This window comes from Mustela nigripes, chromosome 17 (genome assembly GCF_022355385.1).
Source record: "Mustela nigripes isolate SB6536 chromosome 17, MUSNIG.SB6536, whole genome shotgun sequence".
Taxonomy (NCBI): domain Eukaryota; kingdom Metazoa; phylum Chordata; class Mammalia; order Carnivora; family Mustelidae; genus Mustela; species Mustela nigripes.
In genome coordinates this window covers 24530669-24546873 of record NC_081573.1, presented here as the reverse complement: position 1 = coordinate 24546873, position 16205 = coordinate 24530669, and the positions used below count along the sequence as shown (strand labels likewise).

The 16205-nt window shown below is 49.5% G+C and overlaps 1 protein-coding gene across 1 annotated transcript in view; it reads left to right on the top strand.

The window, feature by feature from the left end:
- Nucleotides 1-15506, top strand: part of NETO2 (neuropilin and tolloid like 2) — a 92893-nt gene extending 77387 nt beyond the window's left edge. The window contains exons 10-12 of the transcript XR_009400763.1: nucleotides 7128-7461; nucleotides 14383-14480; nucleotides 15105-15506. The gene's annotated coding sequence lies outside the window, so the exon portion shown is untranslated. The remainder of the gene's footprint in view (nucleotides 1-7127; nucleotides 7462-14382; nucleotides 14481-15104) is intronic.
- Nucleotides 15507-16205: the final 699 nt, after the last annotated feature.

The following is a 16205-nucleotide window of genomic DNA, read 5'->3' as shown; positions in this document are numbered from 1 at the left end:
CGCCGAGGAGCAGGGTGGGGTCAGTGGATAGAAAATTATAAGGAGAGATTCTAGTAAACAGACTTGAACAGGAAGGCAGGCCGAAGTGACCAGACGTCACTTGGGAGTAATGTAGGGGGATAAGGAAGTTGATCAGAGATTGAGGGTGATCAGATGTCAAGTGTGGGGGGATTCTCTCTAAGCTATTCACAAGATTATTGCTACAACTGGGTGAGGCAGTCCCAAAGAAGACAATCACTAAGGTTAAGGACAATCACCACCTTAGAGGAACCCAACTACAGGGGTAGTTGAGGAGGGGGACTTTATCACGAAGAGCAGCGGAACATACCTCTTCTCAAGTACAATGAAGCATTCCCCAGGATAGGCCACATGTTAGCCATAAAGAAATTCTTAACAAATTTAAGAAGACTGAAATCATACAATCTTTTTCAACTACAATAGACTGAAACTAAAACGAACGGCAGCAGGAAACCTGGAAAATCCACAGAAATGTGGAAATTAACACACAAACAACTATGGGTCAAAGAACTCATAAAGGAAATTACAAAGTAACTTGAGACAAATGAAAATGAAAACACAACCCACCAAAACTTACGGAATGCAGTGAAAGCAGGGCAAAGAGAGATGTTTATAGCCATAAACGCTTACACTAAGAAAGAAGATCTCAGATCAAGTACCTAACTTCACATCTCAAGGAACTAGAAGAAGAACAAACCAAACCCAAAGTTAGCAGAAGAAAGGAAATAATAAAGATTAGAGCAGAGATAAATGAAATAAAGAGTAGGAAAAACATCCTTTTTATTTCTTCTTATGAATTTTAATGAAACTGAAAACCCTGAATTGGTCACAGCTCTCTCAGCATTTCTTTTTTTTTTTTTAATTTTTTATTTTTTATAAACATATATTTTTATCCCCAGTGGTACAGGTCTGTGAATCGCCAGGTTTACACACTTCACAGCATGGGGGCTTAAGTGGGTAGGAGAAGAATCAATAAAACAAGATGGGATTGGGAAGGAGACAAACCACAAGTGACTCTTAATCTATCTCAGCATTTCTATCCTAGAAAGTACAACACCACAAAACATATTCCTTCCAGTCCTTCCACCTCCATGATGGAATCTAGACATACCCTAGAACCCATTAAACTGGTCTTGAGCCCTATCCCTGGCTTTTTCTATGATGTTCTTTTTTTTTTTTTTTAAAGATTTTATTTATTTATTTGACAGAGAGAAATTACAAGTACACTGAGAGGCAGGAAGAGAGAGAGAGAGAAGGAAGCAGGCTCCCTGCTGAGCAGAGAGCCCGATGCGGGACTCGATCCCAGGACCCTGAGATCATGACCTGTGCCGAAGGCAGCGGCTTAACCCACTGAGCCACCCAGGCGCCCCTCTATGATGTTCTTAAAGGAAATCTAAGGATACACTATTCTTGTCCCCCACGTAATATATCGGTGGCTCAAAGAAATTAAAAAAGTACATGTAAGAAAAAACAAATGCTGGATTTATTGGCGCTGAAAGGAATCAAGCCAGAAGGCTTTCAGAAGTATTCTGAGCAGTTTCCTAAAGGAGAGAGGGACAACCTGACGAGAAGGTGGGTGGAACTCCCAGACAATGGGAAGACAGTCTCAGACTGCAGAGGAATCCTCACACTGGCAGTAAGGTGGGAGCCTGTTGTGTCCCTGACTACATGCGACCAACCTTGTTCCTGCACCGCCACCAGACAGAGAGGACTACAAAAGCCTCCCCGGGATGTCCCATTCAACCAGGCATGCTTAAAAAAAATAAAATAAAATAAAATACAAAAGACTGTGATGATAAAGCAAGTAGGATATGGATGCCACATTATTCATTTTGATTGCTCAGAATATGCCAATATACTTTCATACACATCCAAACTCCAGGATCTCACACGATTACACCTTTTCTTAGTGCTGAGCCTGAGATGAAAGGGAATAGAATAAGCTCCGAGGAAACTGGAAGAGATGAAAGGATCACAGTTTCTTCAAATAACTCCAAAGACTTGAGAGACTCAAATTCTGCTTGATGACGTGAATGCTGCAGAGAGCATATCAGCAATCAATAAGACAGAGTGCAACTCCAGAGAGCCTTGAATAAGTAATCAACAACCTCTAGTCCCAGAAGACTGGGGTTCTCTTGATCTTGGTCAGTGTGCTGGGAGTGCTACCCACCCGGGGAGAATGTTCCTTCTCATCAGAGACAGAGTGGACAAAATTACAAATGATTACACACTGCATTCCCACCTTCACAAACAAAACATTTGTATGAATCAGGTCGCTTTGACTTAGAAATGACAACAGCCTAATACAATTCGGTTAAGGGGGGAGGGAGGAGAAAAAAGAAACCTACATGGCTCACCTGGCTGGGAAGAATCCTGATTCACATAATTCAGAAGTTCTGCAAGAACCAAGGATTCAGGGACTGGAACCCAGGACTTGACCCTTGCAGGTTCATCTGTGTGTGTGTCTACTCTTTTTTTTTTTTTTTTAAGATTTTATTTATTTGACAGAGAGAGATCACAAGCAGGCAGAGAGAGAGGAGGAAGCAGGCTCCCCGCTGAGCAGAGAGCCCAATTTGGGGCTCGATCCCAGGACTCTGAGATCATGACCTGAGCTGAAGGCAGTGGCTTAACCCACTGAGCCACCCAGGCGCCCCTGTGTCTACTCTCTTGATACCAAGCTCATTCTCTCTCCCTGCAAGCAGGTTTCCTCTGCATGGCAAGTACATGTTGACATCCTTCCAGTACCTTGATTCCAAAGACAAAGTTGGAGGAAGAATCTAATGGGCTCAGCTGAGATCACTTGCCCATTACTGAACCACGTTCTGAGGCAGCGGGTTGGAATATTCTCTTTGACTAGACCTGGACTGATCACCTACTCTGTGGATTAGGAGAAGCAGGCCCAGGAGATGTGTCCCTGCCCTCTTCAAAGCACTGAGTGTGGGATGAGACTTTTCCGAAGGAAAAGCGGGTAAGAAGGGGAGAGCAGTCATCTCTGCGCTGCTGTGGGCCAGCGCGATGCTTCCACGCACTCCGCCTCTATCCTCCACACTTGTGCCCAGATCGTTCCGTACCATCTCCTGGATGTTAGATTTGCTTTTAAGGCATGGAGTGACTTTAAAAAAAAAAAAAAAAAATGACTCCCCAAGACACAGGATGGTACCCCAAGGCCAGGATTGAGGTGAGAAGTTGTCTAAGGAATTCAGGGAAATAATTGGGCCAGACAGCATGGCAGCGTGGACAGGGCATCAGATGTTAATAAAATTAAAGTTTTGTTGATCATTTACCAAGATTTATTAAGTACTTACTGTATCACAAATGTCAATCTGCCTTTTCTCCAGAATAGGTGACGGTTAGGGAGGCTAATCAACCTTGAAAGGTCACATAGCTCCCACCTGGCTATGTGACCTACCACCTCCCGAGCCCATTCTCTCCACAAGTTTGCTGCGTGGCCTCCCCAGCTAAACTAGATGTCAAAAGACTTGGATCTAAAATATAAATGGGTGGGTGTATTGGGGTGGGTACTTTTCACTTTCACATACTTTTTAGATTTTCTTTCATGAACATATGTTACTTCTATAATTAAAAAAAACAAAAATGTATTGTCCAGGAAACGGAGAAGCCTAAGGCTATTCCTGTGAATCTACGGTTCAGTCACTCACCAACACTGACAACCTGTCTTTCCCCCGCTGGGCTTCTGACTTCCAGGTCACATTTACGGTTGCTGACATCTCAGATTTCCTGGGAATTTGTCTGACCAAGGAGGGGATCCGTTTCTGGAACTAAAGGTTGGAAGGCTAGACCCATGAGTGCTAATGTAAAATAAGGGGGAATCAGGTCAGGGTAGCTCAGGAAGCCAAAAAGTTTCAGGTATATAGTCCAACACCTGGGGAGAGGACAGCAACCCAATGGGAAGGACGAGTTGACAATAGATCAAGCAAGACAACCCAGTCAGTGCCGGGAAAGACTCCCATCGAGTCAGCACAGAAGATGAGAGTGTGAACAGCTACACCCCTTTCGTTTGGGGACCACCACCCCCCCTTCCCACTGCAGGCAGACTGTCAAGGAGGCTGTCTCTCCTGGGCCTCGTGTTAGAAGGACTAAGGACAGAGGAAGCAAATTCTTCCTTATCAGGACACCTCATTGTTTCTGATACCACATTCCCAGCGCTGTGCTCTTCCCATCCGTCCCAAAGAGCGCTCTTCCACTTCTCCAGTTGTTTGTAATGTAGCCAAAGTCAGCTTCTCTTGTGTGTAACCAGAGAACCCTAATAGATACAGCTGTCTCTCTTTATGTGGATAATATAACTTTGCTCTGTCCATTTTAGGTCAATAATTATTTCCTGAGTCCCGCTAAATGCCAAGATCTGTGCTGAGCACTGCCACACATACCAAGAGAGAAAATCCATAGGTGCAGAATAAGCCCCCTGGGACCCAGTGTTTAGTAACACCTGAGTATCCAGTGGGGTGGCTGACAATGGGGGGCTGATACCGGATCCAGCTGGAGTCCCTGACAAGCTGGCCAGCTCACCACGAGGTTTATCGCCACTATGGTCAGATCCTAGCATCCAGCCTGGGCCACAGTGTATGGCCGAAACCATAGGCTTTTGGCCCCACCTCCCATCCCATACTTGACAGTGGCTCCCTCTCCCTCATGTTCTCTCCGGCTTCCATCTCATACCTGTGCTTGAGGCTGCCGCTCTCCCTGGACGGGCTTCCTTCCGACTTCCCTCTCCTACTGTGATTTGAATTTTCATTCTGCCGTCCATTCAACAAATATCAAGTTACCAACTGCCAGGCATAAAGGACCCCATTGTGAATTAGACAGACGTGGTCCCTGTCTTCATGAACATAGAAGCTCTTAGAGAAGGCTTGTGTTAAACAAGCAGTTTTTTAAAAAGTGATGAGTGATGCAGAAGAATCAGAAAGACCAGCAGGAGCACAGGGCAAGGCCCTAAAGTCTAGAGCTTGGGAAAGGCCTCCACGAACAGAAATGAGTTTGAACACATGATGACCTCAAAGCAGAACATTCTGGGTCCACAGATCCTAGGAGACCCCGGGTGGCTGTCGTGCACTTTGGGTTGTGTAGACTTCTCCCACCCAGACTCAACACCGTGCTTAGGATCCCAGCAACACAGACCTGAGGGCCCCGTCCTCAGTCAGTTCACCTTGAACGTGAAACAGACACAAACAAGTTTGTCATCCAGGACATCAGGCCAGCCGAAGAGACGAGAGTGACCTCGGCAGAACACAAGAAGTTTATCAAAGGTCAATAATGGCCTGCTATCCTTGGTGGTGCCTCACGGGGCACAGTGTCAGAGAAAGGTCAGCTTGGTTGTCCAAGAAGGCTTCATCCAGCACCTTACAGCTAAGAAATGAGTCGTAGATATTTGTTGATTGTTTGGTGATTGTTCCAAGGGCTGGGCCACAAAACCAGGCAGTGTCTTAACTGAGGCAGGCGTGACACAGAGCACTGGGCCACAGAACGGGGTGAGAGGCCCGGAGCGCAGGCGGAAATGGAGGGGAAACCCTGGCGTGGGAAATCTGCTTGACCGTTCACCCGCCTCCGTCTCTTCCCCTGCCTGGTTTCTCTTATGCAGCCAACCTGCTCCTTGTTCTCTCCACCCCTCCTCCCTCGGGGCACAGCCTTTTCTCCTCTTCTGACAATGCTGACCCCTGTCTTCTTGTCTGCCCTCTCCTCTGTTCACAGCTCACTGTCCCCCTCTAGCTGTTTAATAGAAGGGAACGTGTCCAGGGCGCCTGGGTGGTGGCTCAGGCGGTTACGCGTCTGGCTCAGGCCGTTTCGCGTCTGACTCTTGATTTTGGCTCAGGTCATGATCTCAGGGTGGTGAGACCGAGTCCCACCGATGTTGGGCTCCATGGTGGGTGTGGAGCCTGCTTAAGATTCTTCCTCTCCCTCTCCTTCTGGCCCCTCCCTCCAAAAAAAGAAAGGAATGTGTCTATTCAAACCCAGCAGGGGCATCAGACGTGGGAAAGAAGGGGGTAGGATAGTGAGGAAAGGCGCTGGATGCAGATCTGTGCTCTTATCCTGACTCCGTCCTTGATTTTCTGTAAGACTTTAGGTAAGCCCCTTGACCTCTCCTCTCCTACTGAAAACACAAATACAATGTTCCCTGCCCTGCCTAGACTGGTGGCAGAGAGACAGGTTCTCATGGAGTGTAGACACTGGGACACATAAGGTGGGAGGGACTCTTCATTCCAGGAGGGCAGGACAGGGACCAGATAGTCCCCAGGAGCTGATCCCTGGAGCTGGGTCAGTCACCAGTCATAGGGCATCACTGACCGGCCGCAGCCAGGACAGACGGAATATAAGCCACACACACACCCTGGTACCTGACCTTCATGATTCTCACTGTCCGAAGCAGACTGACATATAGGAAGCCAAGTCTCAGACAAGGTCCTAAATCAGCCTGGTCTGCCACACCTGCCCAGCTCAACTGCCCTTCAGGAAGAGGTGTGAGCCCAGAGGGCAGAATAAAGAGGTTTCAGATCCCCAAGGACTGAGCTCCCGAAACCGAACTGTAACTGCAGTTAGAGTGGCAGAGTGGCCTGGATTTGCAGTCAGGCCGGGCTATCTAAGGATAGAAACCACCCCCCCACCCCCGCCCGAGGGTTGGCTACACGTGCTCAGGCTCCCACACAGTCTGGAAGCAACTACCACCCAGCTGCTCTGCCCCCGGCAAGGAGGCCCAGAAAGCAGCCCAGCCAGAGCCCAGGAGGACAGTGGCTCTTTACAGCCTGGATCTAAAATGCAGCTCAGGCCTTGGGGCCTGGGGGAAGTTCATTCTCCCTCTACCCAGAGTTTTAGGGGATGGAAAAGCTTGAAATGGGGAGTTGCTTGTGTCTCATAACCAGGCCTTCTGGTGGTTAAATACTGTGATTATTATTCCTGCCTGGAATAGCCCTTTGAGAGACTGTAAACGAGCAGCCCCCTGATTTGTTTGTTTGTTTAATATTTTTTTCTTATTCACCCCACTCCCCTTTACTCCTCTTTGCCCATTCCCTCTGGGGGCCGTCTGTTTGTTCTCTGCATTTATGGGTCTGTTTCTGCTCTTCTTTGTTTGTGTTGTCAAACCTGTTTCATTTGGCCAGTGGACAACCGCTGCTTTCCTGTGAACTCGAGTGCCCTTGGGCTTTCTCCAGGGCCGTCAGCCCACCACCTGCTTAGAGCTGCCCGTGCTCAGCTTCACTACCTGCCCCGGCCCCCGAGGACCTGAGATTGCAACCCCAGAGGCAGGCGCTGTCCGTTTGCACTCTTACCCACCCAGGCCAGCAGGAGCGATGGCGCGAGTGTGAGAAGTGAGACCCTGGTGCCCACCAGCAGGCTCAGCCCGAGCGCCTTCCCACAGTCCTGTTGTCACCTGGGATCCCCCTGCCGGAGATTCGCCCTTGAGGGCAGATGCAAGCTCCCTCAGGGAAGGAGGAGGTAGGTATATTCTTCACTAACAGCCTGGTACAAATTGATTAATCAAATATCAAAAGAGAGAAAGGAAGGAAATTGGCATCTACACAGAGTTCACCCCATGCTAAGCACTGGATAGACCATCCCAGCTGGCTTTCCCAACAACCCCGTAAGGTAGAGATTATCCCCACTCTGCAGACTAGAAAATCAAAATAAATTAATGTCCCCTGAACTGGAGAGAAAATGAAGCACAAGCTGGTTTTTAAACCCAGATCTGCATGCAGAGCTGCATACTTTCCTGTACCCACACCCTGAGTGCTCACTCTGTTTTGAGCAGATGACTTGACCCAGCCTCTGTCCTCACCCAGCTCCCAGGTGAGCAAAAAGGTATTTTAGCAGATGCATGCGGCGTGAACTCTTGCCTCTCTTCCCTCGCCTGGAACTCAGGCAGGGATTTTTCAAAGAGTGGCAGCTACCATGGGCAGGACAGGGGATGATTTTAGGTGAAATGCAACATGAACTATTTTGTTGCAATAGTTATATATTTAATATAAAAATCCAGCCAGTTCATCAAATGCGTGGTTTCACAGATATTGTTTCAGATGAGATCACAATAGCTGGCTATGTGAGGGCTGAGGAAAAGCCAGGAGACTAGAGAGGAAATTGCTCTACAGAACCCAGGGGCACCCCTGTGGCCTTTCCAGGCATGAACCCAGAGATAGAGCGTCACACTCAGTCTTCTCTGGGCACCTGCTGAAAACAAGGCCTCTTGTTCAAGTCCACCTCTGGCTTATTCCTGGCCACACCAGGTGACGCAGGCCTATTTCCCAGCCCATGTCTTAGGTCTGCTGATGCGTCTCAAGGAGAGTGGCCACGTCTCTCAGGCACCACATCAGATACAACACAGAGGCCAAGAGGGACCGAGAGGGGGCAGGAAGGACCCATTTCTACTCTGTACACTGCCCAAAGGTGTCCACAGAGGCTCCCCACTCCTGGTTCCAGAACCCCCTCCAGAACACACATGCACACACACCCAGCCCATCATTACCTCCTTGGTGACCTCAACACAATTAGGGCAGCATTCCAGGAATTAGATACTCATTGGAAAGGAAAATAGCCATAAAAGATTAAGAGTAATTTTCTTGACGAGAGTGCATCAGGAGGCAAAGGTCATAGTTAATTAAAAGAAGAAAGTGGGGCCTTCTCTGGGCTGGGGCTTCACCACCCAAATCAACTCCAGTGACCCATAAGCTGAGTCTCCCAAGCCCTCTGTGGGTTCCTCCCTTCTGGAGTGCCACACTTCCTTAAGGAGGAGGACTAAGGAGCTAGAGGACAGCCAGAGGGACAGAGAAGCAAAGAGGATGCCCCTTACCCAGTCAACTCAGAGGCCACACCCTCAGAACAAGAGGAGCTGGTGTTTCTTGAGTCCTTGCCTCACAAGGCCACAGACCGACTTCTCAGCCATTATGCGGATCTCCTTACTTAACTCCCACAAGACCCTGTGGGGTAGGTTCTGGTGTTTCCATTCCCCTTTACAGACAAAGGAACCAAGGCTCAGATGGGATAAATGGTCTGCCCCAGGTCCCACCAGTGAGAGAAGTTCTACGTCCTGTTGAGATTTTGGAAGCTCTAAGAAGGCCGAAGCGTGAAATTGCACTATTAGGAACTCAATTCCTTCATTTGGAGACCAAACTCATAAAAAACAGTCTCCTAAAATGCACGCAGTAGCCCCATTTCCCATCCCTAAGACCTCCAGGCTCAGCATAGATGGAGTTAGGGCACAAAAGCAACTGGGGACTGCGTTATCCAGATACCACATGACCCTAGGACTTCACATCACCTGGGGAGGGCAACCTGAGAGCGGAGATACCAGGGAAGTTGTGGAAGGTGAGCCAAAGACCCTGCACACTGGATGCCAGAATGGTGGCCCCACTAATCTCCCAGGATTTGCAGGAGTCTTCCCCAACCAGGGCCAGTCATGACTTTCACTGGCCACCTGCCTCCTTGCAAACAGACAATATGCCTTCAGTGCATAGGGAGTTGGGGTAAGGGCTGGGGTGTGTGTGAGTGAGTGTGTGTGTGTGTGTGTGTGTGTGTGTGTGTGTGTGTATTCACTGCAGCGGGTTCTGGAACCGGGAGTGGGGAGCCTCTGTGGACGCCCTCTGGGCAGTGTACAGGGTAGAAGTGAGTCTTTCCTGCCCCCTTTGGCCCCCTTGGCCTCTGTACCAGGAAGAGACTCCCAGAAATGTAGTTCATTAGTCATAAGCACGGCCTGTGTTCTCTCCAACTGTAAGGAAGGCAGGGACCGTGTGCTATTCATCTCTATATTCCTCATGCCCAATGGGGATGTGATTTGGGTGAAGTAGGGTGCACCCAAAGACTTGAAAACAAAGAGGAAGTTCACTCTCTGAGAGTTAAACTATGAAATTTTCTCAGAGCAAAGCAGAATCAATGCATTGTCTGCCCATCAAGAGATGGACCCTCAGTCAGGAAGACCCATCAGAAACTGATGACAAGTGCTAATAACATGTCTAAAGACAGGATGTCTCTGTCACAGGGGGTTGGCTGGCTCCGAAAGCAACCAAGACAGACCATGCCCTCCTGAGCAGTGTCCAGTGGAATCGGGGCCCAATTTCAGTTAATTAAAGGAAGAAATGCCTGACCTGAGGTGTTCTGGAGGATGTCAGGGCCACACCGGGAATGGGGGCTGCCTCAGCCAACCATCTCCCAATGCACAAGTCATTGGCATTGCCGTGTGTCCACAAACCCTTCTGAAAACCAGACCTGCCACATCACACCAGCCAGCAGGGGAAAAAGGCGCTGGCCAGGCCACACAGACCTCTGCCTGCCGGTTAGACTTCTCACTGATGTCTAATGAGTGAATGTATGATTCTACCACAGTGTCCTAGGACTCTAGGGTTGGGTTAGCTTCCCTGAGTCCTGTGTCCTCAGAAGGGCTAACCACGTACAGACTTTCAGCCCAGGGAACCAGGGTTGGACTAGGAACTAGTGAATCTACCAAGGGAAGAACCACCCCTCAGTGCACGCAGTGCACTAGAAACTTCTTCCTGAAACAGAGACTTTGGCCCATCCGAGGAGGCGCTCCCCCAAGCTCTCTGTGGCCACACCCGACCTCCAGGCATGCCAGAGCCAAGGCCAGCTCCTCTCCCGGGACCTGGCAGGGCCTCTGGAACCCTTCCATCCTTTTATTTCTCCTTCGACCTCTTCTCGGATTATTGTTAAATTTATTTTTATCAATTGATTTTTTTTTTTAACAATGGTAAAAAGAATCAAAATAACTGGTTAAAAAAAATTCAAGCAGCTTTCTGAGGTAGAAGACAAAAAGGAGAGGTCTCGGGATGCCTGGGTGGCTCAGTTGGTTAAGCAGCTGCCTTCGGCTCAGGTCATGATCCCAGCGTCCTGGGATCGAGTCCCACATCGGGCTCCTTGCTCAGCGGGGAGCCTGCTTCTCCCTCTGCCTCTGCCTGCCATTCTGTCTGCCTGTGCTCGCTCTCTCCCCCTCTCTCTCTCTGATAAATAAATAAAAATCTTTAAAAAAAAAAAAAAAGTAACAAAAAGGAGAGGTCTCCCTTCCCCAAGCCGCTCAGCCTCACCCTCCCGCAAGTCAGCTCCGGGCTTGGCTGCCCGACCCTGTCCCGCTCACAGACATCAGCTTGCACAAATGCCACTGAGTGCACACGGCAACCCCCTCAGCACAGGACAATGGACCCGATCGGTCCCCCACCAGAGGGGCATCTAGGGCCTTTACCTGTGTCTTTCCACCTGGAGATGGAGATAGGGCCTCCTGGCTGCTGTGTCTCCGAGGGAGGGAGCTGACTGGGGTGGCTTGATGGCTTTTTCTAAATGTCAGTAAATCACAAATTTCTGCCTGATTCACCGGGATAGATTCAGTCACCTCATGAGCTCCAGTCCGAAGAAACGTAGCCCCGACCCAGCGTCATGCTCTTCCCACGGCAGTTGCCAAGTGTAAAACCCCAGTGGGAGGCATCTGAGGAGGGGGGCAGGAGGGGTGGGGGTGAGGACAGTATTCTCTGGAGCTTTCTAGGAGCTAACTCACTGGTGGTGGGGTCTGGCTTCTGGTCCCAGCCCTGTTCTGACCGTGACCTGAGTGTGACCTTGGAGGAATCACTTTCCCTCTTTTTACCTCAGTTTCCCCATCTTTGCTAACAACATTGGCTGAACTCACTGGGGTTAGCGCTTGACTTGTAATAGGACTTTGAGTCCTAACACTCATTCTGTAAGGTAGATACTTACTGTTAATTGTCCCTTTTTTCCTTATGGATTTAGAAACCAGAAGCATGGAGGGGTTAAAGAATGTCCCTACAGATCACACGAGGAGCCATGGCAGAGCCACGGTCTGAGCCTTGGCGGCCTAACGGCAGCCCCTGTGTGCCAACTCCCTGCGGTACATGCTTCAGGCTGTCCCCTCAGGAGGCCAGACTGGAGGCACTCTGTGGTCCAGTAGGAGCCTGGGGCCAACTTTTTACAAAGGACTTAGGATATGGGGAGGAGAGAGATCCCGGAGAGCACCTGCTAGATTCCTGACATTTAGGGAGGCCCGGGAGTAGGGGAAGAAGGCAAGGAGTCTCTTCATGCTGATTTACGGAGTGGGAGCCCCCAGAGTCATGGTCACAGGTTGGGATCCAGAGCCAAGGCCAGGCTCTTCCCTCCAATCCCAAGATGACCATGGCCTCCTCTTTCTCAAAAATTCAAAGTCCCAAATAACCAGTTCTGCCAGTCCTGCCCAGCACACAGGGGCAGCATGATTGAGCCCCGTGCCACACTAGTGTTTTTGCTTGGGTGTCAGCTAAAGACTCAGCTTCCACTTATTTTCCCTTCCCTATGGTTCCCCTGCAGGGCGTGGGACCTACAGACCCCCCACTGCCAGCGGACCGTCAAAACTAGAGGTCTGCCCTGCTATCTCCCATCCTCCCAGACATGGCTAGAAAGGGAAGCCCCAGGAGACCCTGGATGCCATGGTGAGGAAGGGACAAGCCTGCAGTCTCTCTCACACCACATACTTCCCCGGGCAACCCCAGGCAAGGTCCTAGCTTAGGCCTTGTGGTTTCAAAAGACAGAAACCCAAATCTAGCCAGCTCAAAGAAAAAGAGTTCTACTGCAAGGAGTTTCTTACCAGCCATGTGCCTCAGGGACCGTTAGAAGGAAGGACTCAAATACCACAGGGGGGCGCCTGGGTGGCTCAGTGGTTAAGCCGCTGCCTTCCGCTCAGGTCATGATCTCGGGGTCCTGGGATCGAGTCCCGCATCGGGCTCTCTGCTCAGCAGGGAGCCTGCTTCCTCCTCTCTCTCTCTCTCTGCCTACTTGTGATTTCTCTCTGTCGAATAAATAAATAAAATCTTTAAAAAAAAAAAAATACCACAGGGTCCTGCCCACCCCTCCTCGCCCCATCACTGCATCTGCCTTCCTGACTTCTTCCACGTGGGAATAACGGTGCTGCCCTGGTGCCAGCCATCACCAGAGGGGGACTTTTCCCCTGCCTTCGTTCTGACATGACAAATCCCAGAGAGGGGCTTTGATTGGCCAAGCTCAGGCCAGCTGCCCATTCCTGGCCCAATCAGGTCTGCCAAGGGCCACGTGACAAAGGCAGAGCCACGGCCCCGTGTGTCCGATCATTCCCAGAGAAAGAGATTCACTAGGGACCAGGAAGCCACTTCAGCTGGTGTCTGTTGCACCTCTCAGACAATTTCCTCACCAGTGGATGAGGCTGATGTCACTGCCTAGTGGGTGGCTGTGAGTTATTGTTGAGATAGTATGTATGTAAAGTGTTGGTGCCTGGAAGAAACTCAACAAATGTTAACTTTAGGATTGTTGCTGTTGCTGTTAATAGGATTTGTTCTGGCCTGGGGAGAACTGAGGTTCCCGCTGAGAAAGTCCTGCCTGAGGCTGGTTCTCCTGAGACCATGCCCTGGTCACGACTTCCTGCACACAGCCACCCCTGAGGCAGGCAGAGATGCCCTCCCCAGCTGCACACAACTCCCAGACCTCAGCTTCACCGTCCATCAAATAGGACAATAATCCGGACTTGCTTTCCTCTGCTACAGTTGGTGAGGAACAAGCAGGGTGACATGAGTAGAAGGGAAAATTGCGAAGTCTTATTAGCAGTTTATTATTGCTGTTATTAATTATCATCTCCAGAAAACTGCTGGGATTATGAGCCTGTGTTTTCTTCACGTTTTCTCTAATGACCATTACAACGGGGAAAGCCAAGCAGACTTAATTTGCTAATGCCAACTACTAAATTATGCAAAACCAGATCTGCTAATGAATTTTCCCCCTCTGGCTGCGGATGCTGATTAGTTTTTTTCTGGTGCCTTGTTGGAAGGAGAAAGGGGGAAGGAGCCCCGGTGTTCATTGTCGCTTCTCCACATCCGTCAGCCATCTGCCTGCACACGCCCCTTCACAAGGGCCTCATAAGATGTGACTCCCCATCCTAAGAGGCATCCAGGGGAAATAGACGTTTTGGTGACACAAGGTAGTTCTTGTCTTTTTCAGTTTGGAGAGAACCAAATAGTTCGTCTCATCAGGAACAGAAAGGCCACTCTGAATTAATGAAAGCCTGCAAATGACTTCTCTCTCTGCTCTATTTCTGATGACTATTTATAGATCCAAGTTCCCTCGTTGCAAATGAGGGACACTTTCCTCCTCCCCCGTGCTCCACTGCTCCTGCCCCAGCTCCTGGAGGATGACGGTCATTGGGGAAACTTGGAGGAGGCTTTGGGTGTTAGAACTCACATACCCACACCCTCTCATCAGCTCCCTCCTGAGGAGAGCAGCTTCTTCCCCTCCTGTGCCTGTGAGCTCTTCCAGGGCCCGGCTGGGTCTTCAGGCCCAGGACAGGCCTCATAACCGTATGTTAGTTGTAGTATTTCATGGCAAGTTAAGAAACACTTTTGCATTTCTCAGGCCAAAGAACGTAAATTACCTGAAGATCCAAGGAGCTTACTGATGAGAAGAAAGGGCTAAAGCAACTTTTCCAGCTTTGTAACAGGCTGGGGACCCAGGTGAGAGAAACTGTATTTTTAGGGCACAGATCTTCCCCATGGGTTTTTTTAGGCCACGTAGTTCAAATTCCGTGGCACTCACTGTGTGACCTTGCACAAGTTTCCTAATCTCTCTGGGTTAATTTATTCTGCGAAATGTATCTCACGGAGGCTTCCTATAACCCAGATGCCAGTTGAAGCCATTCTGTTCTTTGAAATTTAAATTAAGTTTTTGGGGGTCTCAGATCTCTTGTCCATGAGAAATCTGATATTTGCCCCCACAAATGACTCCTGGGGGATGGTGGCCCTCAGGGTCTACTCCTGCCACTTCTGGCATCTGAAGTTTCAGTGAGACTCCTGCCTCACTCCCCAGCCTGTTCTTGTGTCTCTGCTGAGAGCTGACCCCAACATGCAACTCAGCCCCTCCCTAAACACTCCCACCCATGATCTTTACTGAAGCGGAGGTAGGGGGAAAAGAGGTGTCCACTGTCCATCACAAATAACCATTTATGGATTAAGTGATTTTGTAAGGTATGTGTGTGTGCACAGTGGAAGTATTTAGGACGGTGACCAGTACAGAGTAAGCGTGTGTACAAGTGACTGATTACTACTAAGAGCTCAGCTTCCTGCCATTGTGTCCCATAGCGGCCACTGCACACTGTTGGGCTGGCGGAAAGGGCTGCTTAAGATGGCGAAAGTTCCCGCCACAAGACCTGAACTCAGACGGGAGAACAAAGACCCAAGCAGGAATCTGAAAACCCTCCTGCCCCGGGGCTCCCATGGACCAATGGGACCCTGACAAGCAGGAATCTGAGACCCCCGCCCCGGGCTCCTGTGGACCAATGGGATCCCGATGAAAGCGGGAGGAGGGGGGATATCAGAATAAGGGAAACTTGCCAAAAGACCCCTGAGCTTTCCCCAAGACCCCTTAAAAGCCCCCTCATCCCTGCCTGGGGCACGACTTCACCACTCTGCTTTCCAGAGTCATGGAACCTCGCCCGAGGGTGCCCACCTCCTCCTGGGGCAACTTTCCTGGCTCCCCTTCTCCTGAGCCCTGAAACTTCGCCAGAGAGTGTTTTTAATAAATCTTGTCTTGCACCCACTTTGCCTGGTGTTGTGTTTATCTCGCCGGAAAAACTACACACACTACTCTTCTTTCCTCCACTCTGCACCATCTACCCCCACCCCAATCCTCTGCCGTTTCTTTTTTTTTTTTTTTAAAGATTTTATTTATTTATTCGACAGACAGAGATCACAAGTAGGCAGAGAGAGTGAGAGGAAGGAAGCAGGCTCCCTGCTGAGCACAGAGCCCAATGCGGGACTCGAAACCAGGACCCTGAGATCATGACCCCAGCCGAAGGCAGTGGCTTAACCCACTGAGCCACCCAGGCGCCCCTCCTCTGCCGTTTCTTACACAGAGCAATGGATGATTTCTTTGTTTCGTTGTCACCTCCCAAAACAGGATATTAACATTCACGTCCAAGTTGTTTTATAAAAAAAAAAAATCTTTTATTTAAAAAAAATCTTATTTTATTGAACACATAGTCTGTCCCTTGATTTCTTAGGGGGAAGAGAGAGAGTTACAATGACCCTGACAACAGCTCATTTTTTTTTTTTAAAGATTTTATTTATTTGACAGACAGAGATCACAAGTAGGCAGAGAAGCAGGCAGAGAGAGAGGAGGAAGCAAGCTCCCTGCTGAGCAGAGAACCTGATGCGGGACTCGATCCCAGGACCCTGAGATCA